Genomic DNA, 27,307 nt, shown 5'->3' with positions numbered 1-27,307 from the left:
TGTATATATACCACATTTTGTTTATCGATTCAGCCATTGATGGACACTTAGGTTGCTGCCACATCCCAGCTATTGTGAACAATGCTGCTGTGAACATGGTGTACAAATATCTCTTCAAGACTGTTTTCAATTCTTTGGTTATATTTCCAGAAGTGGAATTGCTGGATCATATGGTAATTCTATGTTTAAAGGACATGCTATGCTGTTTTCCATCGCGGCTACACCATTTTACATTCCCAGCAACAGTGCACAAGTGTTCTGTTCCAATTTCTCCACATCCTCGCCAACACTAGTTATTTTCTGTGTTTTCTTTTTTTATAGTAGCTGTCCTAGTGGATGTAAGGTTGTATCTCATTATGCATATCCCTAATGATTAGTGATTTTGAATATCTTTTCATATGCTTCTTGGCCATTTTTATATTTTCTTTGGAGAAATGTCTATTTAAGTCCTTTGCCCATTTTTAAATTGTTTTTGTTGTTGCTGTTGTTGAATCTTAGGAGCGCTATATATATTCTAGGTATTCCTTGTCAGATATATAATTTTCAAATATTTTCTCCCATCCCATAGGTTGCCTTTCCACTCTGTTGGTTGTGTCCTTTGATGCACAGAAGTTTTAAATTTTGAAGTAGTCCAGTTTGTCTATTTTTACTTTTGTTGCCTGTGCTTGTGGTGTCATACCTTTTTTAACAATGCAAATAGTATTATAAATATTGGTTTCTATGTATTTATTGTTAGTCTATAAAAATGCAATTGATTTTTCCATGTTTATCTTGTATCTGGTGACCCTGCTGAACTCACTTATTAGTTCTAGGAGTTTTTCTTGTAGATTCCTTGGGATTTTCTTCACAATCATGTCATCTGAAAATTGGAATAATTTTGTTTCTTCCTTTCTGATCTCATGGCTCTAATTACTTTATCTTGCCTTATTGCATTGGCTAGAACTCCCAGCACTGTGTTAAATAGGAGTGTTGGGAGTGGACATCTTTGCCTTATTTCCAGTCTTAGGGTTAAAGCATTGAGTATGTTAGCTGTAGGACTCGTGTAGATTATCAGGTTGAGGAAGTTCTCCTCTATTCCTATTTTTCTGAGAGTTTTTTAAAAAATCATAAATGGGCATTGATTGTTGTCAGATGTTCTTTCTGCATTGATTGATAGGACCACATGATTTTTCTTTGTTCTCTTGTTAAAATACTGGATGACATTGATTGATTTTTGAATCCTGAACCAGCCTTGCATCCCTGCAATAAACCCCATCTGATCACAGTGTATAATTCTTTCTATGTATTGCTGAATTCTATTTGCTAATATTTTAGTAAGGATTTTCATGTTTATATTCATGAGGGATATTGGGCCACAGTGGGGTTTTTTTGGTACTCTCTTTGGTTTTGGTACTGGAGTAATTCATTTCATAAAAGTTTCAAAAAGAGGGAAGTGTTTCCTCTTCTATTGTCTGGAAAAAATTATGTAAAATTGGTGTTACTTCTTCTTTAAATATTTGCAGAATTCTCCAGTGGAACCATCTGGAGATTTCTTTTTGGGGAGTTTTTAAATTTTGAATTCAGCTTCCTAAATAATTAAATGGTTATTAAAATTATCTATTTCATATTGGATGAGTTATGGTAGTTTGTGTTTTTCGAGTAATTCAGCCATTTTGTCTAAATTGTCAAATTTATTTGTGACTTGAGTTGTCACATTGTGTAGACTTGTTATTATTATTCCCTTATTATCCTTCTGATGTTCGCAGAGTCTGTAGTGATATCCTCTGTTTCATTACTGATATTCATAATTTATGTAGTCTCTCTATTTTTCTTTGTTAACGTTGTTAGAGGTTTGTCAATCTTCTTGATCTTTTCAGAGAATTAGCTCTTTGTTTCATTGATTTTCTTTATTGTTTTTCTGTTTTCAGTTTCATTGATTTCTGTTCTTATCTTCACTATTTCCTCCCTTCTGCTTGCTTTGGGTTTATTTTTCTCTCCTTTTTACAGGATCTTGAGATGAGAACTTAGATGATTGACTTGAGGCTTTTTCTCTTTTCTAATGTACACATAATGCTATATATTTTCCTCTCAGCACTGCTTTAGCTGTGTTCCACAATTTTGATATGTTGTATTTTCATTTTTTATTTAGTTCAATTTATTTTTTCATTTTCCTTGAGCTCCTTCTTGACTCTTAGATTATTTAGAAGTGTGTTGTTTACTCTGGTTTTTGTAGAGTTTTCTGTTATCTTTCTATTACTGATTTCTAGTTTGATTTCACTGTGACCAGAGAACACACCCTACATAGATTCTACTCTTTGAAATTTGTTGATGTTTGCTTTATGACTCAGAATATGGTCTACAGTACGTGTTCCAAAAGCACTTGAAAATAATGTGTATTCTGCTGTTATTAGATGAAGTGTCTATAAATGCTGACTAGATCCTATTAGTTAATGATGTTGTTGAGTTCTATCCTTGTTGGTTTTCTGTCTAGTCGTTCTACCAGTTGTTGAGAGAGGAGTGTTGAAAATCAAACTGTAATTGTGGATTTGTCTATTTCTTCTTTCAGTTCTATCAGTTTTTGCCTTACATATTTTGCAGTTCTGTTGTTTGGTACATACACAGTTTGGATTGCTGTCTTCTTGGTAGATTGATCCTTTTATCATTATATTATAATATCCCTTTCAGTGTCTAGTAATCTTCTTTGCTCTGAAGTCTACTTTATTTGATATCAATATACTCATTCCTGCTTTTCTTTGATTAATTTTACATAATTCTTTTACTTTCAACCTGCCTATATTGTTATATTTGAAGTAAGTTTCTTATAGACACCATATTGTTGCATTGTGTTTTTTAATCCATTCAACCAATCTGTGTCTTTTAATTAATATATTCAGACTGTTTACAATTATGTAATTATTGATGTGTTAGAGATTAAGTCTGCCATTTTATTTTTTGTTTTTTGCTTGTTCTCTCTGTTTTTTATGCCTCTATTTTGTTTTTCCTGCCTTCCTGTGGGTTACTTGAACATTTTTTAGAATTCCATTTTAATTTATCTGTAGTTTTTTATTTGAGATATAATTGACATATAATATTAGTTTCAGGTGTACAACATAATGATTCAATATTTGTGTATATTGCAAAATGACCACCACGATGTCTTTATTTTTTTTAACTTTCAGTCTTTCACATTCAGTCTTTTTCTTTAAATATCTATCTATTTATTTATTTATTTATTTATTTATTTATTTATTTATTTATTTGGTTGTGTGGGCTCCTTAGTTGCGGCTCACCAGCTCCTTAGTTGTGGCATGTGAACTCTTAGTTGTGGTATGCATGTGGGATCTAGTTCCCTGACCAGGGATCAAACCTGGGCCCCCTGCACTGGGAGTGTGGAGTCTTATCCACTACGCCACCAGGGAAGTCCCCACAATAAGTCTTATGCTTTTCTTTGCGTAGCTTTTTGAGTGGTTGCTACAGGTATTAAATTACATATACATACTTTATCACTGCCTCCTGGTGTTTTCTTATTACCAATTTGAGGGAAGTATAGAAACTTTACTTCTTTTTATATCCCTTTACCTTCCCCTGTTTATAACATAATTGCCGTATTTCCTTTATATACATTTAGGACATCAGACTGTGTTATAATTTTTGCTTCAAACATCAAACATAATTTAGAAAACTCAAGAGAAGGAAGCCTCATTGCATTTACCCATAGTTTTACTTAATGGGTTTTTTCTTCCTTCCTGATATTCCAAGGTTTCTTCCCTTTCATATCCTTTCTGTTTAGAGAACTTCTTTTAGCCATTCTTTTCTTCTGGCAACAAATGCTCCTGGTTTCCCTTCATCTGAGAATGTTCTTGATTTTCCCTTCATTCCTGAAGGATATTTTTACTGGGTTCTGGGTTGATAGTTCTTTTCTGTTAGTACTTGAAAAATATTGTGCCACTTCCTTCTGGCCTCCACAGTTTCTGATGAGAAATCCATTGTCATTTCAATTGTTTTTTCCCCTGTAGATAAGGTTTCCTGTTTTGCTGGCTGCTTTCAAGACTTTTTTTTCTGTCTTTAGTTTGCAGAAGTGTAATTGTGATGTGTCTTGTGAATTTCTTTAGGTTTATCCTGTTTGTCTTTTGCTAAGCTTTTTGGATCAGTAGGTTTATGTCTCTTACCAACTTTGGGACATTTTCTGCCATTATTTCTTAGAGCAGTGGTCCCCAACCTTTTTGGCACCAGGGACCGGTTTCGTGGAAGACAATTTTTCTACAGACCAGTGTTGGGGGGGTGGTTCAGGTGGTAATGCAAGCAATGGGGAGTGGCAGATGAAGCTTTGCTCACTTGCTGCTCACCTCCTGCTGTGCAGCCCGGTTCCTAACAGGCCACGGACCGTTACTGGGGGTTGTGGACCCCTGTCTTAGAGTACTTTGTCGGCTCCATTCCCCTTCCCCTCTCTTACTAGGACTTTGAGGACGTGAATTAGGTCTTTTGGTCCCTAAGGGTATGCTTATTTTTTTCATCATACTTGAGCTGTTCTTTCTGCTGTTCATCCTGGGTAGTTTCTATTCTGTCTTCCAGCTCACGGATTCTTTGTTCTGTCTCTTCCGTTCTGCTGTTGATTCCATCCACTGAGATTTATATTTCAACTCTTCTATTTTTCAGTTTAACATTTTCCATTTGCTTCTTCTTTATATCTTCTGTTCTCTGCTCCTCATTACCCCTGGCTGGGGGTGAGCATCCAAGCTCCTCACTTGGTCTCCACTGACAATGAACTGGGGGTCGTGGCCTCACTACCAGCAGGTGGCGGGGGGGGTGGTCCTGCTCCAACTTGGCCCATTCTGACACCACCCTGTCAGGGGTCTCACTGCAGCTTCAGCCTGGGGAGGGAGGGTGGCCTCTGCTCCCCACTCAGCCTTTGCTGGCGTGGGTGGAGGTGGCTGAACTGTGCTATTGGCTGGAGTGGAGCAGTTACTGCCCACAAGTTTTCTATCTTGCTAGGCTCCCTCTTTCCTGGTCCCTTGGCTGGAGAGAGCAGGCTTTTGTTGGGGCTTTTTTTTGTTTGTGCCCGTTGGCGTCTCTGAGTTACTGGCTTCTTCAGCTCCAAGTCTGGGATGCATGAGGCAAAAAGAAAACCCAGGGACCTCACCACCATGAGAACCTCGGGAGGTTCCCTTCCAATCTGCCTTTTTCTCTCCACCTTTTAGGGTCCTCCCGTGTTTGTTTTATGTATGATGTCCAGGGTTTTTAGTTGTACTTCATTGGTTAATAGGGAGAAGTACTCCACATCTTCCCAGAATTATTTTTGAACACCTGGCTATGCCAACCTTTGGGGATGCAGAGACAAATGAAATTAATTCTTTGCTTTCAAAGAGCTCAAAGGAGAGGAGACAGATGTGCAAACAAATAGATCAAACAGTGCAGTCTAAGTATTTTGGTGGGAGACTAGATGCCGTGTGCTGGGGGCTGGAAGGAGGTGGGGTGGGGGCAGGGCTGGCTTCTTAGAGGCCGTCATACTTGAGCTGAACTGTGAAAGATAAGCAGCCTTCTGGCTGGACACGGTAGGAAAGGGCATTCCAGCGGGGAACACAGCAGGTACAAAGGTTTAGAGGCATCAGACAGCACCAGGGTTCAGAGAGCTCACTGCAGGCTGTTTGCAGAGGCTGGGGCATGGCTGGAAGGGAGGGCTGTGAGGAAACCCAGGAAGCTGGTGGAGGGAGGGAGTGGGGACGGAACCACAGAGCGCACTGTGTGCTGTGCTAACCTGAAGGTTTAAGCATGAAATGATACAGTCGGATTTGTATTCCTGGCCGGTCATCCTGGAAGGGATGACACAGGAAGTGCAGAGGCCAGCAAGCGGGGTTCTGTTAGGGTTCAAGCAAGGGTTGGACGTGGACAGCGGTGGTGGAGGTGGACCGCAGGGATGACCTCGAGGGATATTTAGGAGACAAGCTTTGCAGGGTGGAATGGAGACGGGAGGAGGGGAGCCCCAGCTGAGAGAAGGAGATCAGGCTTTGAGAGGGGAGGAGAGGGAAGGGGAGGAGTCCGGCTGTGGACGCGCTGGGTTTGGAGAGTCTGAACAGCCCAGTGAGGACGGCAGACGTGTCTCAGCAGAGACGTTAAAGCCGGAGAGAGGGATGGGGTTGAGATCGTCACGTGGAGCTGGGAGTGAAAATCGTGGAGGCTTTGAGACTTGAAAAAGAAGATCCAGAGCATTGCCACCACGTTTCAGAGGAGGACGGGGTAGGTCAGAGCAGGCCCCTGGCGAGGTTGAATCAGTCTCACCAGGACCACCTTCCACATTTCCAAGAGGAAAGCATCACGCGGGGAGCCCGCTCCGTGAGGGATAAACAGAGGAGGAAGTGGCTACCACTGCCGGCCGGAGGACCAGGCGCCTGTGGAACCAGAGGCCCAGTCGGGCAGGGGCTGGGCCACCCAAGTGCTGCCAGAGCTGCGTCCTGAGGTAGAGAGGGAGGGAGAGAGGACCCCGGTGCCAGGGCTGCGCTGGCAGGACTCAGCCAGGAGCCGGAGCTTAGGACCCCGGGCTAGGCCCCTGCAGGGCTCGGCCGTCCCCCGCCACACACGGGGAAGAGCGTGGGGTGAGCAGGGGCAGAGAGCAGGGCCCGGGGCCCAGGGGCCTCAAGAAGGGAGTCCTCCGCAGCGCCTGGGGCCTCTGAGGGCTTGATGACCCGAGGGGAAGTGTGCTCCGGAAGGAGCCAAGGAGAGCATCGGTGACCTCGGGGAAGGAGCCGAGGCCCATGTCCACCCGGCCTGGTGACCCGGGGCCTAGCCCTCGACACCTTCAACAAGCTGGACCCGACCCCAGACGCAGCCGCTCCCCTCGTGACGTTCAAACTCACACCCAGTCCTGATGTCAAGCTCCAGTGCTGGTTGCTCCCCGTCTGCCCAGCCTTTGGAGCCTGTGTGCCACCTACCTCAGCATCTCCTCCGCCGAGGCGTGGGCGGGGCCAGCCCATGTGGGCGTCCCGGGGCTCCTCTCTGCCTGGCCTGGCCCCCGCTGCACCCAGCTCACCCGTGTGGGGACAATGGCCTTGGTCCCCGCGCTTGGAGAGGGCCTGGTGGGGCGAGGCCCCCGCCAGGACCCAGCATCCAGGTGCCCTGCTGTGTTAATTGTCCAAGCCACCAACAAGCCCAGCCTGTTCCCTGGCTGCAATTAAGACAGAAAGCTTGTTATCTCCTGCTGTATCATCTGCAGACTCTGCTGAGGGCTTTCTCTCAGGAGCAGCACCTGCAGAGGCCGGTGGAGGTTGGCATTAACCCCTTCCCTGCTGTCGTCGGGACCCTCTGGTCCTAGGAGAGTCAACTCCGCAGGCAGCTGGGGCTGATGGGAAGGGCTCTGTCACAGCCTCGCTGGGTGACCTTGGGCAGACAGGTGACCTTCTCTGAGCCCTGGGAACCCTTTCCTCCCCGCCCTTCTGCCCGGGAAGCTGCTCGAGCTGTCGGCTCCCTTGAGTAACTGTGTACGTCCCGGGTCTTACGCAGTCGTGTACGAACAGTCCTTCCCGCAGTAGAGACCCTGTGCTTCTGGATGAAGCGTGTACATGGCCTGATGACTAGAGCTGCTCGTGCCAGGGGATCTGCTGGCTGAGACCTTGAACTGCCCAAAGGGACTTGAATTTAATAGGATTTGCAGCCCCACGTCTCAGTGTGTCCTTCAGCAAGTCACTTAATCTCTCTGTGCTCTAGTTTCTTCCTCTGAAAAATTAGGGAATCCAACTGGATAACCTCCGAGATCCTTTCCAACTGAGAAATCCCATTACCCACGATGATTTCTTCTATACAACACAATTTGAGAAGGAAGGAAATTAGCATTTACTGAACCCCTAGCATGTGCCAGGACTTGCACGTGTATCATTTTTCCCATTTTAAATGTGAGGAAATAAGGTTCAGAGAGATTGAATAAGTTGTCCAAGGCCAAACATCCAGTGCACAGAGGACTCTGGGTTGAAATCCACGTTGATGAGGCTGCAGAGCCATTGCTCTTTCCATGACCCCGTGTATTAAGAGGGCTGCCCGCCTAAATGACTCCTTACAAGACGGGGCTGAATGCAGAGGGAGAAGTGACCTAACTTAAGACAAAGGGGTCTGAATTCGGACCCCTTAACTTCTCCGGAATCATGGTATGTCCAGGAAAGAATGAATGAGAAAGAACCACATTCCCTCTGGTCTCCAGCTTGACTGAGAGATGGCCTGAGGTGTGTGTGCAGACCCTGAAAGTAAAATAAAAGAGTTTATATAATCTTCAGGCATCGGGCTCTTGTTGCCATCTGGGTAAACTGAGCCCGGAGATGGAGCACAGCTGTTAAATCAGCAGCCGCTCCAGGCTGGGATGAGCTTGTGGGCAGCAGAGCCCCCTGCCGCCCGCTGAGACCCCTCCTGGGCCCGTTTCTAGAATCTCCTGAGTCCGCAGAAGCTGGCCTGGGCTTACCCATCGGTCGGCTGACAGGCTGGGACAGATCGGATGCTTCACCAAGGTCCTGATCCTGGACCTTCTGCACAGATGGCTAGTCTGCTCCTGAGTCATCCAGAGAGAGGGGTCTGGGGACAGTCTGGAGCAGACAGGGCTGGAGGGGGTCCAGGAAGCTCTTGGCTGGCTGGCAGGGAGCCCAGACCCTGGAGTCCCAGGAGGGAGGGAGTGGGGGGAAGAGCCCCTGCGTCTGCAAACTGAGGAGCTCAGAAGAGTGAGAGGCAGGCCTAGAATCCTCCCTCTGGAAGCAGCTGACTGAGTTCCTCCCACCCGCCTCCCCAGCCCTTCCCCGCCAAGCCCAGCAGATAAGACGATGCTCCCTGACCGGGTTCCGCACTGGGACCGCCGTCGGGGGCCCCGCTCTTACCCCCCACCCCGTCTCTCAAGCTCTGAGCAGCTCCTTGAAGTCGGGCCCTGGGCTGGATGCCCCAGGTTTGAGGGTTCTGGATTCGTGGTGCCTCATCTTTTGCCGAGGGCTTTTCTGTGGAGCATGAGAGCCTGGGAGCCGCACATCTCAGAGCGTGTCCTGTGAGGGGGGGCACACAGGTGGGTCCCTGTGGTCAGCTACAGTTTGCAAAAGCAGTCAAGTGCATCTGCCTCTTGGAATATCCATCCGCATTAACGTAGAAAAGGCTCCACAGAATTCTTTATTCACAGGCACCAAAGGAAAAATCCGTAAATTGGATTTGATCAAAATTTAAAACTTTGGGGACTTCCCTGGAGGTCCAGTGGTTAAGACTTCACCTTCCAATACAGCGGGTGCGGGTTCGATCTCTGGTCGGGGAGCTAAGATCCCATGTGCGTCATGGCCAAAACACCAAAAACATAAAAACACAGAAGCCATATTGTAACAAATTCAATAAAGAGTTTAAAAAAAAAAAGTGAAACTTTGGTGTTTCAAAGGACTCTATCCAGAAAGTGAAAAGATAGCCCACAGAGTGGGGAAAAGGTTTGCGAATCATGTATCTGATGAGAGTTCAGTATTCAGAATATATAAAGAACTCAACAATAAAAAAGACAAATAACAATTTTTAAATGGGCAAAAGACTTAGACATTTCTCCCAAGAAGACGTACAAATGGCCAACAAGCACTTGAAAAGATGCTCAACATCATTAGTCATCGGGGAAATGCAAATTAAAACCACAGTGAGATGTCACCTCATAGCCACTAGGATGGCTGTCATCAAAAAGACAGAAAACACCGAGGGTTGACAAGAATGTGGGGAAATGGGCGCCCTCATACATTGCTGGTGGGAACGTAAAATGGTGCAGTTGCTCTGGAGAACAGTTGGGCAATTTCTCAAAAAGTTAAACATGGAGACGCCAATTGACCCAGCAATTCTACTTCTTGGTGCGTACCCAAGAGAACTGGATGGGGACAGGTTGAGAATTCCCACTTTCCAGAGAAGCAAAGGAGAAATAGACATCTAGGAAATGAGGATAAGAATATTTAGTACCTTGTAGGGTTGCTGTGATGTTAAATGAGTTAATATATGTAAAACAAGGAAGAAAACACTTGTTGTTGTTATTACCGGAGCACATGCTATGGGATCATCACCAAGTGTAAGTTGTACAGCTTCTTCCTTAAAGCCACCCTATAAGGAGGACGTCAGTGTCTCCACTTCACAGATCAGAAAGTGAGAGTCGAGGCCGGGCTAGTAGCGCCCAAGGCCATGTCGCTAGTAAAGGACCTGCTGCCTCTAGTTCCAGCCTAAAATGTCCCCAGGAGTGAGGCCCTGCCTGACTTAGTATGTGTGCAGGTTTATGGAGGTACAGTTTACAGGAAATGAAACCCAGCGAGCGTTTACAGACGGATACAGCCCTTTAGCTGCCTTCACAAGCATGATTTACAACATTTCTAGCTCTTCAGAAAGTTTCTGTTGATCCCTTGCTTCCTGGCCCCGGCAACCCCGGCCTTGCCTTTCTGGACTCAGGTGGTAGGTGCCCGAGCCCAGCGGGGAGGGTGTGCAGGGGGGTGGGGACCGCTGCTTGGTTGGGGGGCAGCTGGGGGCCAGGGCAGAGCGTCTGGTCAGAGCCGGGGCTGGGCCGGGCCTCAGGCTCATCAGCTTTATCAGCCAGGCCTCCCTCCACCTTTTCAGCTGAGCTCGTGGCCGGGCACCGGGAAGGAAGGGGTGAGGCTGGGCGGTCCTGCGGTCCTGGGCGGAGCTAGGAGTCCGGGGCCTGACCGCACCTCTGACTCTGTGACTGGCTCACCCACGATGCCGGCAGTGACTGTCTTCACGGCAGCAACGTCACCCCCACCTGGCGCTCCTGGTGCCCTTCTGCTGCTTCCTTTTTCTGCAACCTCAGCACCATCCAGCCTGCCTCCTGTCTTTTTCTTCATCACCTCTCTTCTCACTAGAACGTACTTTGCTCTGAGGAGGACGATGGGGCTGAGTTCCCAGCCCTGAGAATGAGGACCCAGCCCGCTCCTTTGCTGCCTTGTAAGACGGGCTGTTGGATTCCAAGATCCCTAAGGCTTCTCTCTGGCTCTACGCTCTGGATTTTCTCCTCCACTCAATGCACCAGGGGGTCGCCTGGGAACAAAGAGGCAGAGGAGCGAGGCTGCTGCGTGGTTGTCACCCCTTAGCAGCAAGTGACGGGTTGGTCCCATAAGGAGAAGTGTGCCCGAGGGCCTCTTTGTCAGGTGGTAGGGAGGGAAAGGGCTGTTTGCATAGCCTCTCAGTGTCATGGCTAGGTGGGCCCCCGCTGCTCCTGCCTGGGGGAGGGGCTGAGCAGGCCTGGCATCAAGGGGGGGCGGCGTGGGGAGCAGGTTGGCACTGGGGAAGTAAGCACATACAAATGTATGCAGATATATGCAAATCTCTGCAGCTCTGCTGCTGCCCTCAGTGCTGGTCTCTGGGTACGAGACCCACAGCCTCACCCCAGGGGCCCACCCCAGGTGCGCTGTTCCCTGTGGCCGAGAATCCCCCTTCCTGCTCCTCCCTCTCAGCGCCCCCCACCCCCATGCGAGGTCTGAGAGAGTGAGAAAGCTGAGTCAGGAGGTGGGGAGACTGGAACGGCAGCGCCATCCCCGAGCTCCCAGCTGCAGCCCCTACTCAGGCCCAGAGCCCCAAATGTCCACTTCCCTCACCGACACGCCACTCACGATCTGGAGTGAGATGAGGCAGGGCTTGGCAACACCTTAGATGCAGGCCGAGCTCCTTTCCCCCCTCTGCCCCCCCTCCTCTCCCCCTGGGGGAGGGGGAGGGCCCGGAGGTGTGGGAAGCTGCCCCACCCGGTGGGAAGCCAGCTTTCTAGGTTTGGGCCTTTACTGTTCCAAAAGCTGCCTGCCTCGCCCCTCCTCTGCCTTCAGCCCCCTCTGCTCCGCACGCACCCCCGCAACATCCGCCGTCAGCAAATCTTGGTGGAACCAGCAGTGGCGACACAACCCTGGCTCAGAGTTTGAGGGAGACACACAGGCCTTGCCCTGAGAAAGCCTACGGTCACTTTGCAAAGGTGGGGACACGGGGAGGGAGGCGCAAACCACCGCCAGGCCTAGAGTGGGGTCTGGAGGGCGCCTGGCTCAGCTCCTTGCTTTGCTGCTGAGGAAGCAGAGGAAACAGAGTGGGCAAGGGCTTCCCTAGAGCACACAGCAGGGTCCCCTGACCACCAGGCCGGTGCTCTGCAGGCCATGCCTTGCTCGCTTGTCCCTTTAGTGGCTGTGAGTGGTCAACAGTGAGTGGGGATCAGGAATTGAAGGATGGGGGCTTTCCTGGAAGAGGCGGTGTTAGGATTGTGCTCTAAAGGCTGAGTCGTGAAGAGTGGCAGGACGAGGCGAATGGTTGTGTCCACAGGACGTGAGGTTGGTTTGAGCCAGGTCTTGTGGCCCAGATGGCCAAACGGAGGCTCGCTGTTGGAGGGGCAGGTGGCCCGGGGCCATTATCTCCCATCGGAGCAGCACCTGCAGCCCAGGCGCGAGTCCAGTGGCGACTGGGTTCCGTGGGTGGCCCCGTCACTCTCAGAGGCTGCTGTTCTCAGCTAGGGGCCATGTCCCCTCACCCTCCTCCCCATCACCAGGGGTCTCTGTGTACAAACACAACAAAGATGTCTCCAAGCCCCGAGCGGTGGGTCCCTCGGAAGGCGGAAATTCGGGTCTCTGGGGCTGAGTAGGGGCTGCGACCAAGCGCTCAGCGGCTCAGCGTGGGCCGGGGAAAGTGGTGTCCAATCACCCCCGCCGCGCCTGGCTCTCGCGGGCCTTCGGTGCCTGACGCCTTTCCCAGCCGCGGTCAGTCTCCAGCGCAGGCCTAGCTCATCCATCAGTCCCACCATGCCTGTCAGCAGGTCGGGGCGACGCTGGTTCCCAGGCTTCAATCCGCTCCAGGCCGGAGACAACTTCCCCTCCCTTGGAGGGGGCGGGCGCGGGGCAGCTGCAGGCCCCTAAATTAAGACCTCTGCTCTCCCCCAGCCCGGGGACCCCAGGCTCCACAACCTGGACCACTGTCGTCTTTGGCCCTAGTCAGCTTTCCCCCAGTTCGTCAGGCCCTGGGGCACTGCCTAGACACAGATGAGCCAGAGGTTTGCAGAACCAAATCCAGAACCGAGAGCTTATCCAAGTGCTGGGGACCTGCTGGCCCCGTTCTCTTCTGATTCCTCCTTGTCTCAGCAGTTCTGGCTTCTGGGTGCCGGGCGTGCACCGTGCTTGCCGTCTTTAGTGAGTCTCTGTGACGGGGCCTCTGCTGGTACTCCGGGGGGGTGGGCAGGCAGCGTGGCCTGAGCCTGGGTGCTGTCTCCGCTCACCGCCAGGCTGGGGACCCCAGGGGCCCCAGTGCAGGCTCCTCCCCGACTCCCAGCCGCCCCCTCCGGCCCTGCCCTTCCTGCCTCTGCTCCAGCCCGGCTGCGGGAGAGGCGGGAGCCTGGGGCCAGCGGAGGCTCCCGGGATGGAGATGAATTGCGAGTGGGTGTTCAGTCTCACTTTTGGCCCCGCGGTCGTTGTAGTGGGACCACCCCGAGAGCAGGTGGGATAAGAGACCAAGTGCACGAGCATCCTGAGAGGCCGGGAGCCGGGAGCCGGGGGGTCTGGTCTGTCTGCGGGGATGGAACCACACACCCCGGCCCCACAGGCGGCTCAAAAGGCCCTCCCGGGCGGTCACCCCGGCACTGTACCGGCGGGGCTCCTCTCTGCCACGCTGTGTGCCTCATGCCCCCAAGCTTGGAAGGTAGGGGCTCGTGGGACGACCAAGGAGAAAGGAAGGGAGGAGGCGCCGCCAGAATGGGAAGGCAAGGCCGTGGGAAGAAGCCTTCAGAGCGGGTTGCGGAGGGGTCTGTGGTCAGACTAACTGAGGACAGCTCGGGACCAGTAGCCCGAGGTGGAGCCGGGTCAGACCAGGCTCTAGCAGAGCCCTCCGTGGAGCCCACCTTCACCGGGAGGACAGCTGAGCCGCTGGGTTCCCCCAGAGGGAGGGGGCGGGCAAGGCAGGCGGGAGGTGGGCCTAACCCCTGAGGGCGGCTCGGCAGGATTCTCCCTGTGACACGTGGCGGGTCGGGAGAGGTGGGGTGAGGGGGGTGCAGCAGGGAGGGAGCTGGCCCTCGCCGAAGCTGGCCTGGCCCAGCAGAGACCCGAGCAGAGGCCCAGGCAGAGCAGCAGGCCTGAGGCAGCTCCAGCCTCGCCCACCGCCGGGGCCCTGGGAGCTGTCCAGCACGGAGCCTGCTGAAACCAGCAGGGGCCTGGCCCGCAGGAGGCTCTCCCAGGGGCCCTCTGTGGCCCACTGCCCGCTCTCTGCCCCAGGGATTGAGAGACCAGCGTCGGGGGTCAGGCAGAGAAGGGGAGCGCCCAGCAGAGGATCTCTGCTCCTTCTCCACAGGGACGGGGACGGGGACGGGTAGGGGAGAGAGGCAGCATGTGTTCAGTTCTGAGCACCAGCAAGGGCGAGGTCTTTGCTCTGCTCTCCACCTCCTGTGGCCCCGGGGGAGGGACATGAACGCATCGGAGGATCGCTCATGCCTCTAGTCTGACTGTATCACCGGGAGGGGAGTGGCCTGCTGCAGCGGCCACTGGACCCGCCACGTAGCTGAGGACCCAGGTTTCCTCCGCTGTAAAATGAGAGGGTGAGGTTATCCGCCTCCTGGGTTTTGTGAAGATGAGCTGGGCTGAGGCAGGTGCCGTGCTGGGAGCAGGGGGAGAGTGGCCGTAAACGTCGGCCTTGTTATTCGTCCTCCAAATGGTAGGCCTGGTCCAGCTGCAGGCCCACCTCTCCCACCAGGCTGGTTGTGAGGGTCTGTTCCCATCATTCCCAGGCTGGTCCGTGTAGCCATCTACTGGACCTCATTTACTGAGCATCTACTGTGTGCACGGGTGCAGGAGGTGCAACGATGCACAAATACGGTCCCGCCCAGGAGAGCTGCCAGCCAGGTGGGATGGGATTTAACAAGAGAGAAGCAGTGGGTCTGGGCTGGGATGACAGGAAATGACCCCTGAGGAGCAGCCTTTGATGAGAGGAAGGATGAGGAAGGGGAGGGTGAAGGGCGTGAGGAGAGGGAGCGGTCCAGGCCTCCTGCAGCCCACCTGCTGCCCATCCCCTACCGTCCAGCGTTTCCCAGGCCACACGCGCCAGCCTCGGCCCCGCTGCTCCCCACACCTTCCGCCACCTCCCACCCCAGCCTGAAGGCAGCTGCTTACCCGGGGCTTCCGGGTAAGTCTCCTTGTGCAGACCACAGCCTCACGTAACCGCCGACACGCCCTGGGGGCCTCTGGTTACAGCCTGAGGGGAGGATTCGAGAAGACCCCTTCCCGCTGTGCCCACCGGGCTGGGGGCCGAGCTGGGGGCACCCAGCAGCCGGTCCAGCAAAGGGGCGAGATTTCCTCCCCTCCCCCCAGGCCTCAGGAAGCTGTGCACAGCGTCCCACCTGCTTCCTGTTCAGTGGGGACACATTCTCGGCCTGCTTCCTCCCCAGCTGCCTCTCATTTCCTCCCTCCCTCCCATGGCCCCCTCAGCATGCAGAGGTGAGGCGTCCCTGCCCGGCCTGGCTTCCTGGGCCCCGGGAGCCCCCCACCCGCCTGGGCTGGACGAGCAACGGGGCTCAGGGCACCTGGTGCCGGAGTCTCAGGCTCCTCCATCCCTTGAGCTCTGGCGCTGAGCCCAAGACCCACGGAGACAGAGAACCAGCTGTGCAGACAGTGCCAGGGGGCCCGGGGGTCCTCCTGGAGGGGACGATGTCCGAGCTGAGCAGGAAGGGTGAAGAGAAGTTAGCTGGAGGAAGACTTGAAGCCACGTGGTAGGGGCAGGCGGGGGGATGATAAGACTGGAGGGTAAAGTCCGAGAGGGAGAGGCTGGGAGGTGAGGCTGGGAAATGGGAGGAGTCAAGTCGAGGGGGGTCTCGGGGCCCCCAAGAAGCTTGGTTTGATTACACGGGGGAGTCGTGGTCAGCCCCACAGTTTGGCCGGGTCCTGTGGCCACAGCAAGGAAATGGTGTGAGTGGACCAGCCGCGGGGCAGGAGAACAAGGCGTCTGTCCTGGTGAGAAATAAAGGGACCTGAGTTAGGGCCGTGGCACGAGGGTGCAGGGGTCAGGAAAAGCCGGCAGGACCGCAGGTCTGACCAGACATCCTTGGCCTGGAATCGGGAACCTGGCTGTAGCTCTGTGACCTTGGACCACCTCTCACACTCTCCGAACCTCAAGTTCATCATGCGTCGAATGCATCCCCACCTTAGGGGTGGAGCCAGGGTGATGGAAGCAAAGGCGGCAGGTGAGGGCAGGCGTCCTGCTGACTGTTGATTGCTGGCCGGTAGAGGCCCTGTTAGGACGCCAGCCCCGCTCTGCTGCTCCAGCTTGGTGATGGGTAGATGGGAGAGAGGTGTGCTGTCTCTCTGGGGCCGGCAGAGCCCTCCAGGGGGCATCGTACCCCATTGCCTTCCTTGGACAGGTGACCATTATCAGGTGGGGCATTAGAATCAGGAGGGCTCTGCCCTTCAGGAAGCACTTCTGGACCCTCTCCTGGGGTCGGGGCTTCTGTTGATCCCACGTGGCCACGAGGAGAACAAGGCAGACCTCTGCCAGATGGCCGGCCGCCTCCTACACGGACTTCACCAGCCCAGGGTGGTCCCCCGGGAAGCAGGATCCCACAGCGGGTCGGGGTGGGGCTTCTGGGACGATAAGGTCGCACTGCTCTTGGATCCCTCGTTGCAGTGTTTCCTGGGTCCTCGCCTTGTCATTTTCTTGTGTCCAACCCAGTCTTTCTGGCTGGAAGGGGACTCCTTTTCTTCCAAGGCCCTCTTTTCAGGGGCAACGGGGAACAAAGGATTTATATCTGCGAAGCCCGTTAGCCCACCTCCCCGTGACCCGCACTCCGGGATAAGCACCTGAGTCCATCAGTCTCTCGCCGGCGGGCCCTCGCCCTGTACCCCATCATAGGCCACAGAGCACAAAACAGGTTGGTTGGGGGCTTCGAGAGGCCCCGGCCCACGGTTGCCACAGGGGGGTGGATTTCCTGGCAGTTCTGCATCAGGGCACCGGCCCCCCCAAATGCAGGACTCAGGGCCTGCTCTGATGCTGCGGTCTTGGGAGCTCCTCTCCACAAATCTGTGTCTCTAGGAAATCAAAGCCCTTCCCGTGAGCCCCTTTTAGGGGCAGGGGACCATCAGGCAGGCTTCCTAGCGCCGGCTCTGACTCTTAGCACCCCTCGCGTAATTGCTCTCAAAGAGACCATGCTAAGGTACAGAGGGAGGAGGGCTGTCTGTGTCATAAACAGGGAGAGAGATTTAGTGGGTTTTAAGCTCCACAGTCATCTCCAGGGAGAGCTTGAGAGGGGAAGAATAACACTTTATTTGGAAACAATTCTGCCGAGGCCCCTCTCAGCTTCCCTCTTCCTGCTGTTCATCACCAAATCTTCTGTGCTCAGAAACAGGCTGAGTTGTGAAATCAGGCCAAATCCTGGGCTGCGAACGAAGGGGGCAGCTCCGGCCAGGCTGTGTGCCCTGGAGGGGAAGGGTCTGGAGCAAGGCAGCTAATCTGTGATTGTGGTCACTTCATCCCTATAGCTCTTGGGGACAGAGACCCCACAGTCACCCTTAAAAGCCTTAGTACCATTGAATGACCTCCATTCGCGCAGAGGAAAGCTCCAGGAGAGAGACCGTCTCTTGCTCTTCTTGCTGCCCGTGACCTGCCCAGAATCGCCCGCGCCCGTCGCTCCTGAGTGACAGCAGCCCAGATGCCTTCTCCTCGTCCCCTGGAGCATGGTGCAGACAGGCTGGGCTTTGCAAAAGAAAATTTAAATTTTAAAATGTAGGAGAAGCTAACTGCAGTGGGGGGTCCTGGAACAGAAGAAAGACATTGGTGGAAAAACTGGTGAACTCTGAATAGAGTCTGTAGTTTGCTCGACAGTAACGAGCTGATGTTAAGTTCTTTGTTTTCACAAACGTACCTGGATACGTGAAGCTTCAGCATGAGGGCAGCTGGCTGAGGGGCACACCGGGACTCTGTACTCTCTTTGCAGCTTTTCTGTAAGTCTGAAATTACTTCAAAATATAAACTTTATTTTTTAAAAGGTGGAGGGAGGGACAAAAAAAGAACAAAGATGAGTCAGGAAATTCAAGAATAGTGAGGCTTAGCATGCTTCGGTGTCTGATCCCTCCATCCTCGTGGGAAAGCAGAGCGCCCTCCGGGGGCAAAGCTCCTGCATCCGGTTGATCCGGAGATAACCGCCCTCTGGCTCCAGTGGTCCCCTACCTGAAGTCTGGAGGTTGGCCCCCTCCCAGGGCCTCTGCAAAAGTTGAGTCAGTAAACCTGCTTTTTCCCTTTCCTTCTTTCTGAGCTCTCTGACCCCCAGCGGGGGCTCCCCTCCCAGCTTCCGGTCCAAGACAGACTGATTAAAGCCCTACTGGTCACCGATCCCCATCCAACTCCTGAGAGTGACTCAATTGGAGGAGTCTTCAAACCCATCGTCTAAATGGAATCTCACGTGGAGAGCCAAGGTTTAAAACAGACCAACTTGAAGCTAAAGTGGGGGAGGCCCCCCCGCACCCCTTTCCACCCACTCATGGGAGCTGCAGCGGGGTCCCCACAAGCCCTTTGGACCACCGAGCCCTGCCCAGCTTCAGGACCAATTGCTCCCCCGCCCCTGCCCCCAGTCTGGGGCTCACACCTGCCCCTCCCCTCCCCACCAGAGGGAAGGGTTTTGCAAACATCCACCCTTCAAGGGTCCAAAAGGATAACGCCCGCCACGAGTGTCAGAGGGCTGCTCCCCTGAACCTCTTTTGTTGCTGCAATCACAGCTTTTTTCTCCATCTTTCCTCCCAGCACAGGAGAAAAAGACCTGAACGCTGTCAGACCCAGAGTAACTCTGTGTTCTTGAATTAATCCTTTTCTAAATTATCCTTTTTTTAACCGTGAAGTCACTTAGAGTCCTTCAGGCTTGGGCCCCAGGGCCAGGCCTTCCGAGGCCTCCCGAGAAAAGGGTCCACGCGGAGGCTGCTCTAAGCCAGGCTACCCCAGGAGGGCAGGCTGTCCCCAGGCCCCCCGGGCCCACACTCACGGCCGCCCCAGCCTGGCAAGCCTGGCTCAGGCCCAGCAGAAGTGGTACCAGCATCCCTCTGATGCCTGTGGCATTATTGGAAAAGTCAGCTTCGAAACCACAGAGGGATTCAGCGTTGGGGGCTTGGGCTGGGGCGAGCTGCAGACAGCGAGGCAGCTGTGTGACCACCTGTCTGCCCACCCCCCTGGTCCTGGCGTGACCCTTGAAGCTGGCGAGCCGTTTCCCTGCTCAGCCAGTTGCATTGCTCTCTGAGGACAGGACCAGAAAATTACAGCAGGAGGGCTTCAGGCTAGACATCAGGAATCATTCCAGAACGTTATGGGCCCGAAGCAGTTTGCGGAGTCGCCTTCCTGCGAGGCAGCCAGTAGTTTGCCGAGGCTCCACCTGCCCAGGTAACCCAGGTCAGCCCTGCCCCCTTGAGCTCTTCTTCTTTTGTGACTTGGGGACGCCCGCGTGGCGGTCCTGAGAGAGTCCCAGCCTGGACCCGCCGCCTCGTCACTATGACGCGTGCAGGGGTGGCTGTGGTCTGTCCTTGCCCGTGGCTGCTGCCTCTGCGTCTGCCGACGGAAGCCATTGTTCTGGCCACGTTCATCCGCTCGGCGATCAGCCTGGAGGATGTGCCCTTGCTTCACCTTCTGTGCGCCCGCACGCGCTCTCTCTCCTCTCTCCGGGGTCACGTGTGACTGGGGTGCTGGGAAGGGCAGCCGGCACTGCTGAGCCATCCCTTCCTTGAAGGAAGACTGAAAGTCTGGGGCCACGCTCTACGCCTCAGAGCACAGACCTGGGTGTGAACTCAGGAATGGTGCCTTGGCTTTTAGGGCATTTAGGGCACCCACTGGGTGCTCAGAACGGGCACAGGCTTGTCATGAGCCCACTTGAATCTGGTCCTCCTGATGGCATCCCAAGGGACAGACTATTACCCCATTTCATGGACGGACAGCTGGCCCCTAGAGAGATTGGGGGCCTGACTGGGTCTCAGACAGTAGGTGCGTGAGTCTGGGTGGAAGCCAGCTGGGCATTGGGAGCCAGGCTCTCTCCATTCCACGTAACCTTTCCATTCTGGTCACGATGATGGTGACTAAGAGAACAAGGAATGGTGGGTCACAAAAGACCCCCATAGTGACCCTAGCGACCACTTCCTGAGCTCCCGCTACGTGCTGGTTGGCACTCATCACACCAGCCCTGGGAGGTGCAAGCTGCTGTTCCCACTTGACAGATGAGAAAACTGAAGCTAAGACGCTGTCGTTTGATGGTGTCACAGATCGAGGAATGGGTGGGGCTGAGCTTCAAATCCAAGCTTTCGACCTCAAGTCCTGCTCTTTCTGCTGTGCCGGTGGGTCTTCCTGTAACATTTCCCACTCTGATATGTAGGACCTTCTTTTTGTTGAAATCTCCATCCATCCTGCTGCAGTGTAAACAGAACTATGAAAATACAGTACTGTGTGTTTATTTTGCCTTGTTTTTACTGAGGGCACCAGAGCAAATACACAGGGTGACCCAGCCCCCGGGGACGTTCCGTGTTCCCTTTTTTCTTCTTCACCCGGTCCTCTCGTCTGCTTCCCTCCCCCCGCCCCGAACTTGGTGCTCCCCCAGGGTGTTTCTCCACTCTCCCACCTTCCCTCAGCATCCTTGCTGCTCCTTCAGACCTTGGCAGCCAATCCTGTACCTCCAGCATCTCGTTGCCAAGCAACAGGCTTCCTACCTGCCCCATTGTGTTAGAATCTCCATGACAACAAGTATTGCCAAAAGAGAGAGAAAAAGAAGTTAGGTGGTGGTAGGAGGAGGTGGTGAGACCCTGTGTTCCAGGACATTGGTGCAGTTTTGCCAGTAGTAACTTCCTTGCTCTCAGGGTCCCCAGAGGGGAGTCACAAGTAGCCTGAACCAAAACCTAGGAGATGACAAGTCACCAGGCTGACCATCTGCACGTGGGGCTGGAGATTCTCTCAAAGGCCCAGGATGAGAGCCACAGACATTTTTTATTGAGACAGAGTGGGGCGGGGCCCGTGATCACCTTTCTGTGGGTCAGTACAGGAAGGCAGCGGACGAGGGAGGATTGTTCAATCGCTGCTTGACTGAGGGGGTTTCAGGAGCACATGCGAGGGGTGCGTCTGAACAGGGCCGCGCCTGGAGCCAGCAGCACTTAGGGACAGGCTAAGACCCAGGGCAGGAGTGGGAGGTGGGGGTACCATAAACAGGGTTTTGGACACACAGGCACCTGCCCAGGGGCGGTGGGTGGGTGAACCCTGTGGATTTTCCCGGTAGGCCGAGCTCCAGGCAGTGGCCGATCTCGGCAGCCGCTGCGTCCCCTCCACCTGGTCTTCCTGCCCCCAAAGGCCTGGAGGAAGCTCATAGGGAAAGGAGGGAAGGAGGAGGCATGGGAGGAAGTGAGGAAGCCTTAGATCCCCAGGTGCCCAGGCTGGGGCTCACCCTGGCTCTCCTGGCCGCCGTCTCCAAGGGCCTGACAGGTGGTCACCGTGTGGCTTGCAACCCACCTGCAAGGCAAGTCGGGGGATGGTCTCAGAAAGGGGAAGGACTGAAAAGAAAGGGGAGGGGGCCTGGGCCAGTTAGGGCACAGAGGAACTGCCGACCTGGATGCATGGCGGGGGCCTCCCAGGACCCTCAGAAGGGCAAAGATGTTTGAATACAGAACCTCCTGTCCTGCGGCCACGGCAGGGCCTGCTTGGGCAGTATTTACTGTTCAAGGCGGATGGTGCACAGAAGACCCCTCCAGCCCAGGGCCTGGAGGGCACTTGCGGGGCCTCGGCAAACCCACCAATCTCCCCTCTTCGCTGGCTCCGCCTCAGTGGTACTGCCGCGTGCTGCACGGCTGTCCTGAGGCCCAGGTCCTCTGCCATGCTGCCCGTGAACCTGGCCGTAAGCATTCTCTGCCTTCCAAACCTCCCAGCAGGACTAGACAGGCCCCAGTCCCAGTATTTGGTGCTCTTCACGGATGGAAAGTTCCTCCTGGCCTCTGACTTGACGCCTCAAAGTCGAGCAGTTCGTCTTCTTCTCTGTGTTCAGTGGGGTGGTGGAGCAGATCTGCTGGCAGGGCACCGCCCCACACTTTTGCCTCCAGTTCTGCTCCCCTGCCTGGCCTGACTATTCGAGAACGTTGTGAAAGCTCTTGGCATGTGTGGCCGCAAGGAAGGCCAGGCTCCCCACAGAGGCTACACCCCCCACTGCTGTACCAGGCAACTCGGAGAAAGATGCAGTGAGTCAGACACTGCTGGGGGAAGACAAGTGGTACGAATCTTTCTGAACAGTGATCTGCAATTTGTATCTGAGACCTTTTATGAGATTCCCCCCTTGGACCCAATAATCCCCTTTCCAGGAATGTAGCCTGAGGAAGTCATCTGAGGCTCAGGCAGAGCTGGTCTGGTTGCTTATCACAGTGTTACAGGAAATAGTAGAAAACTGGAAACAACCTAAATGGCTAGTGACAGTGCGATGATTAAGCAGGTTTGGTTAATGCAGTCACAGAAGAGTTTATCAGCAATTAACAAGTATGTTTCTGAAAAAATGTCTGAAGATTTTTAAATGAAAAGTAAAAAGGCTTACTACATAGTAAGCGAAAAGGTGTAAAATGTATGTATAGTATCATCACAATTTTATGATGAATATATGTATGAGTGTGAATTGTAAAAAGCCTGGAAGAAATCGAAACACTTAAAAAAGGCTAAGTATCGGCTAGTAGGGGATAGAATTTTTCTTTATATTTTTGTAGATTTTTCCAAGTTTTTCCTAATGAGCATGTTACTTTTATTATAAGAACTGCCCTTTTTTAAGCACTTCCCCTGGGCTACCACGCTAAGCATTTTTCACACTGCTTTAGATTGAATTTTTGTGTCCCCTAAAATTCTTGTGTTGAAATCCTAACCCTCAAGGTGACGGTATGAGGAGGTGGGGTCTTTGGCATGTGATTAGGTCATGAATGGGATCCGTGGCCCCATAAAGAGACCCCCGAGAGCTCCCTTGCCCCATCCTCCACGTGAGGACACAGTGAGAAGATGCCACCTGTGCACCAGGAAGGGGGTTCTCACCAGACTCTGAGTCCGCCGGCACCTTGACCTTGAACTTCCAGCCTCTAGAACTGTGAGGAATAAAGTTCTGTTGTGTGTAAGCCCCCCGGTCTATGATATTCTGTTAAGCCAGCCCGAATGGACTAAGGCACCTTATCTCATTTCATTTTTACATCAACTCCGTGGTGTCACTACCCTTGTTTTTCAGATGAAGCAACCAAAGTTTGAAGGATTTAAGTAACTTCTACAAAGCCACACGGTTTACAAATAGCAGAACCAGGCCCTGAGCAACGCCCCAGAAAAGTTACCAGAAGTTACAGCTGTCGTTCAGGGTAAGCGGTGGATCTGCGTAGCTGTGGGCTTCTGGTCTAAGAGTGCAAACGCCCACGCGTCCCCACCTCGGCTGGCCCGGGTCCAGCTCCTGAGCAAGACTTCCAGGCGGGGGGAGCCTGCCCGGAGCCCCTGTGCTGGGAGGTACAGACGGTCACGAGTGGGGCCTTGGGTGTGGGCTCCTGCGTCCGCCCCCAGGTAGTGAGAGAGAAAAGGGCGCTCCCCCAGCTTCAGCTGGGGCGGGTCTCCCGCGAGCTCGCCGGCCAGCCTGCTGGTGCCTGGCGGACCCTGGGCCTTGGGGAGCTGAGCTCTGGGAGCCTCACAGCCGCTCTCTGAGATTGGGGTCCTCTGTGCGTGACTCCCACGCAGATGAGCTGCTGCCGAAAGGGGGGTTGTCCCCGTGTGGGGATGTCATGCACCAGGAGCAGGGCTGTTCTCTCTGCTGCTCTGGAAGGGCCTGACTCCTTTCTCATGCTGGAGTTGCCTGCCCCACTTTCCAGATGGTAAACCTGAGGCCTAGACGTGAACGACTCAGGGAGATGCTTGGCACTGGAGTCCAGTCCGGGGGTCTGACTCCCAGGCTGCCACCAGCCGCCCCCATGCCCACTCACCCTCGCCCTCCAGGGTCTTTGCTCGTGTAACTGGCCCGAGGCAGGAGGCCTGACTGGTACCTCACGTGGGTTTGCAGTCCAGCCCCTCCAAAGGCCACCACGGGGTTGGTGTTCCACGGCGGGTACCAGCCCACACTCCCCAAGGGGCAGCGTCTCCGGGTGGAGAGCTTAATTTAAGAGCAGTCCAGAATCCCCCAGACCCCTCCCGCCCCAGCCCGGTGGCCCCGGGCTTCGGGGCCTGGAAGTATGTGGCACTTCCCCTCCGTCCGCCTGGCTGGACCAGCACCCCTGGACCAGCCCTGGAGCTGAGGGAGCAGGAGAAGGAAGTGAGTGTGACAGAGACAGAGCTGCCAGGGGGCCACGTGGGCTCCAGTTTCTCTGTCAGCCTTGAGCTCCCCGCCCCAGGCTCCGCCACCTTCTCCTCCAGGGTCCATCTGGAGGCTGAGCAGTCACTTGGGAAGCCAGGCCTCTAGCGACTGACTGGCCTGCAGGGTGTCACGCGAGAGGGAGGGAGAGAGAGGAAGATGGGGTGCGGCAGGACAGTCGTGGGGCACCTCCCAGGGTCTGGGCCTTTGCACCCTTGCGACACGGACCCCAAGCTCTCGCCTGCGTTACAGGGGCCCTGCCAGGGGCCCTGGGAGCCCCCGGAGGGGTTTCGGCTCTGGGCTGCCCGTGCTCCCCAGGCCAGCTCAGCTCCCTGGAGGCACTTACAGCGGAGGCCTCCAGCCCCTGTGATTTGTGGGGCAGTTTGGTTTTTTTAATTAATTTTTTTATTGGCGTATAGTTGATTTACAATGTTGTGTTAGTTTCTGCTATACAATAAAGTGATTGGGATATACATATACATGTATCCACTCTTGTTTCTGTGGGGCAGTTGTTTTTTTTTTAATTAATTAATTTTGGGGGCTGTGTTGGGTCTTTGTTGCTGGGCGGGGTTTTTCTAGCTGCGGCGAGCGGGGGCTACTCTTCTTTGCAGTGCGCGGGCTTCTCATTGCAGTGGCTTCTCTTGTTGCGGAGCACGGGCCCTAGGCACGTGGGCCTCAGTAGTTGTGGCACGTGGGCTCAGTAGTTGTGGCTCGCGGGCTCTAGAGCGCAGGCTCAGGCGCACGGGCTTTGTTGCTCCACGGGCATGTGGGATCTTCCCGGACCAGGGCTCGAACCCGTGTCCCCTGGATTGGCAGGTGGATTCTTAACCACTGAACCACCAGGGAAGTCCCTGTGGGGCAGTTTTAAATCATTGATTTTCACTGGCACTAAGTCATTTCTCTTGGCTAATTGAAAAGGAACCAAGGATCCTGACAGCGGAGCCGTTTACATGGATCAGATCAGTAAAAAACACGACCCAGCTGACACACGCGAGCCTTCAGCTGCGGCTCGGGGCCTCCCCGGAGCTCAGGTGGGCTTCTCTCTCAGAGGCCAGAGAAACAGCCCCCCGAATGGGGACCAGGAAGGCAACTGGACCCTGAGCAGGAAGAGTGGAGGTTAGACCCTGGGAAGAACTTCCAGCCCAGAGAGATGGGTGAGAGATTCTGAGGGGGTGGGCGAGCCCCTCTTCCGTCGGGTTTTCTGGGGTCTCCCTTCTTCCCGCCCGTCGGCCTGGACCCCGCCTGGGCTCAGCCAGGACCCCAAGGGCTGGAGAACCCTCTCTGGGAAGCAGAGATGGCGTTGCTGCGGGGGAGCAGATCCAGGCAGCTGCTCAGTCGTGGGAAGCTGACCCGGGGACGGGGCTGGGTGGGTCTCGGCACCAGCTTGACCACTCACTGTAAATGCCAGGAAACTGACCCATTTCACGTCGCCCGAGATGATCACAGCCGGTCCCATTTTTCCTCTGTGAGAACTTGTTGCCATCTGGCCAGAAAGAAGAGCTGTCTGCAGTTTTCAGGCTAAAGGAATCCCCGAGGGTGTGGGCAGAGCCCCGGCTCTGGGGGTGGAGATGGGGAGGGGATTGCTGAGTCCCACCGCTCGGGGACAGTCGGGCCCCGACTCTGAGCCAGGAGCCAGCCAGGCGGGCGCTGCTGTACTGAGCCGCCCCCCACCTTCCGCCAAGTCCCAGCCGGCGGACCCTTCTCCTCGCTCCCGGCCAGCGTGGTGCCCAGTCTGCCCATGCCCCCTGGAAGTGGCGACGCCGCTGGCTGTCCACCCTGTACTCTGCACGCTGACCGGGGTGATTGCCTTCTCTGCCGGGGGCCAGACCCGGCTGAATGGCGCCCCGCCCCAGTTTGCTGGAGTCCAAAGCCGGGTCTAGAGGCCAAGAGGAGGGGCGGGGGGGCCTGAGATCCTTCTACTGCAGCCCCAGTGCCCACCCACAGCGCAGCTCTAACGTCGTCTCGGTCTTGAGAGGCGGGCAGAGGCTAGAGGCTGGACAAGAGAGAGGAACGTTTAGGAAACGGTGTTGCAGGCCTGTCCTCAGCCCTGGGAACCCCCCATGACGCCTGGTCTTGGGTGCTTCGTGGAGCCAGAGCGCGGGTGTGGGTGGGGGGAGGAGGGCCGGGAGGCGCCCAGGCCCCGCGTTTCCTCCTCTCCGCACAGGGATGCTCCCCTGGCTGCCTCCTCGTCCGTAGCCCGCGTGTGAGCTGGACAAGGTCTGGGGCCCACACGCGCGGGATGAAAGCTATGTGCACACAGTCGGGGGTCGGGCCCACTTTTCCAGGGAGAGCCTGTGAGCGCCGCCGGCGAGCCGGGAGCACTGGAGATGGACCAGGACGGGAGGACACAGAGGGTGTCCTCACCTCCCGGCCGGATGGGAAATGGGCCGAAGGGGAGCGATGCAGGGGACACGGAGAGAGGGCAGAAAGCCGGAGCCAGGGTGTGCGTGTGCATCTAAGTGTGTAGGCGCGTGTGGGGGGTGTGTGTGAGAGAGCATGTGTGCATACAGCTGTGTGTGTCCCTGCACCGACATGGGTGGGTGTGAGTGAGCAGGGTCACTGTATTTGCGGGGTTTGTCCGAGGTGTGTGGCAGCTCAGTCGCCTCTTTGTCCCCTGGGGTGGTTCTGCCTCTGGGGACCAGACTGGGCCTCCGACCAGAAGTGAGGCCCGAGCTGGGTTTGGCCGTGGGAGGAGCTGGTCAGGGTTCCAGGGTGGAAGAACGGAGGTGTCAGTTGGGGTAGGAAACCTGCCCGTGGTCCAGGGCTGCAGCCCAGGGATCTGTCTGTGCTTCCGGCCCCCGAAGGTCATTCCGCCCACCTTCCCGCCTGTGGAAACGTCGCCCCTGGGCCGTCCCTCCTCATCCTGCAGGAGGACCTCAGCTTCCAGGGGCCTCAGAGAAAGGACACCTCCCAAGGTTTACTTTGAACCGTGTCTGACTTTGTTTACCCTCCTACCCCCATCCCGTATAAACTGGCTGTCCCACAGATACTCAATAAAGATGTAGAAATTTAGTTTAGAGGGAAGCGTTTATGTTATTGGGACTGGAATGGGTG

The 27,307-nt window shown here is 54.4% G+C and overlaps 1 protein-coding gene across 6 annotated transcripts in view; it reads left to right on the top strand.

The window, feature by feature from the left end:
* NAV1 (neuron navigator 1) overlaps positions 1–27,307 on the top strand; it is a 215,089-nt gene that overhangs the window by 28,385 nt on the left and 159,397 nt on the right. For 4 of the 6 annotated variants that reach the window (XM_082462992.1, XM_082462989.1, XM_082462990.1 and 1 more), the window contains exon 2: positions 23,156–23,279. The exons of the other annotated variants lie outside the window; for them this stretch is intronic. The gene's annotated coding sequence lies outside the window, so the exon portion shown is untranslated. The remainder of the gene's footprint in view (positions 1–23,155; positions 23,280–27,307) is intronic. 6 annotated transcript variants of the gene reach the window in all.

Source organism: Balaenoptera physalus (assembly GCF_965194825.1).
Source record: "Balaenoptera physalus genome assembly, chromosome: 1".
Taxonomy (NCBI): Eukaryota; Metazoa; Chordata; class Mammalia; order Artiodactyla; family Balaenopteridae; genus Balaenoptera; species Balaenoptera physalus.
Note: the sequence above shows the minus strand (reverse complement) of the source record. Positions and strands in the feature narration are given on the sequence as shown.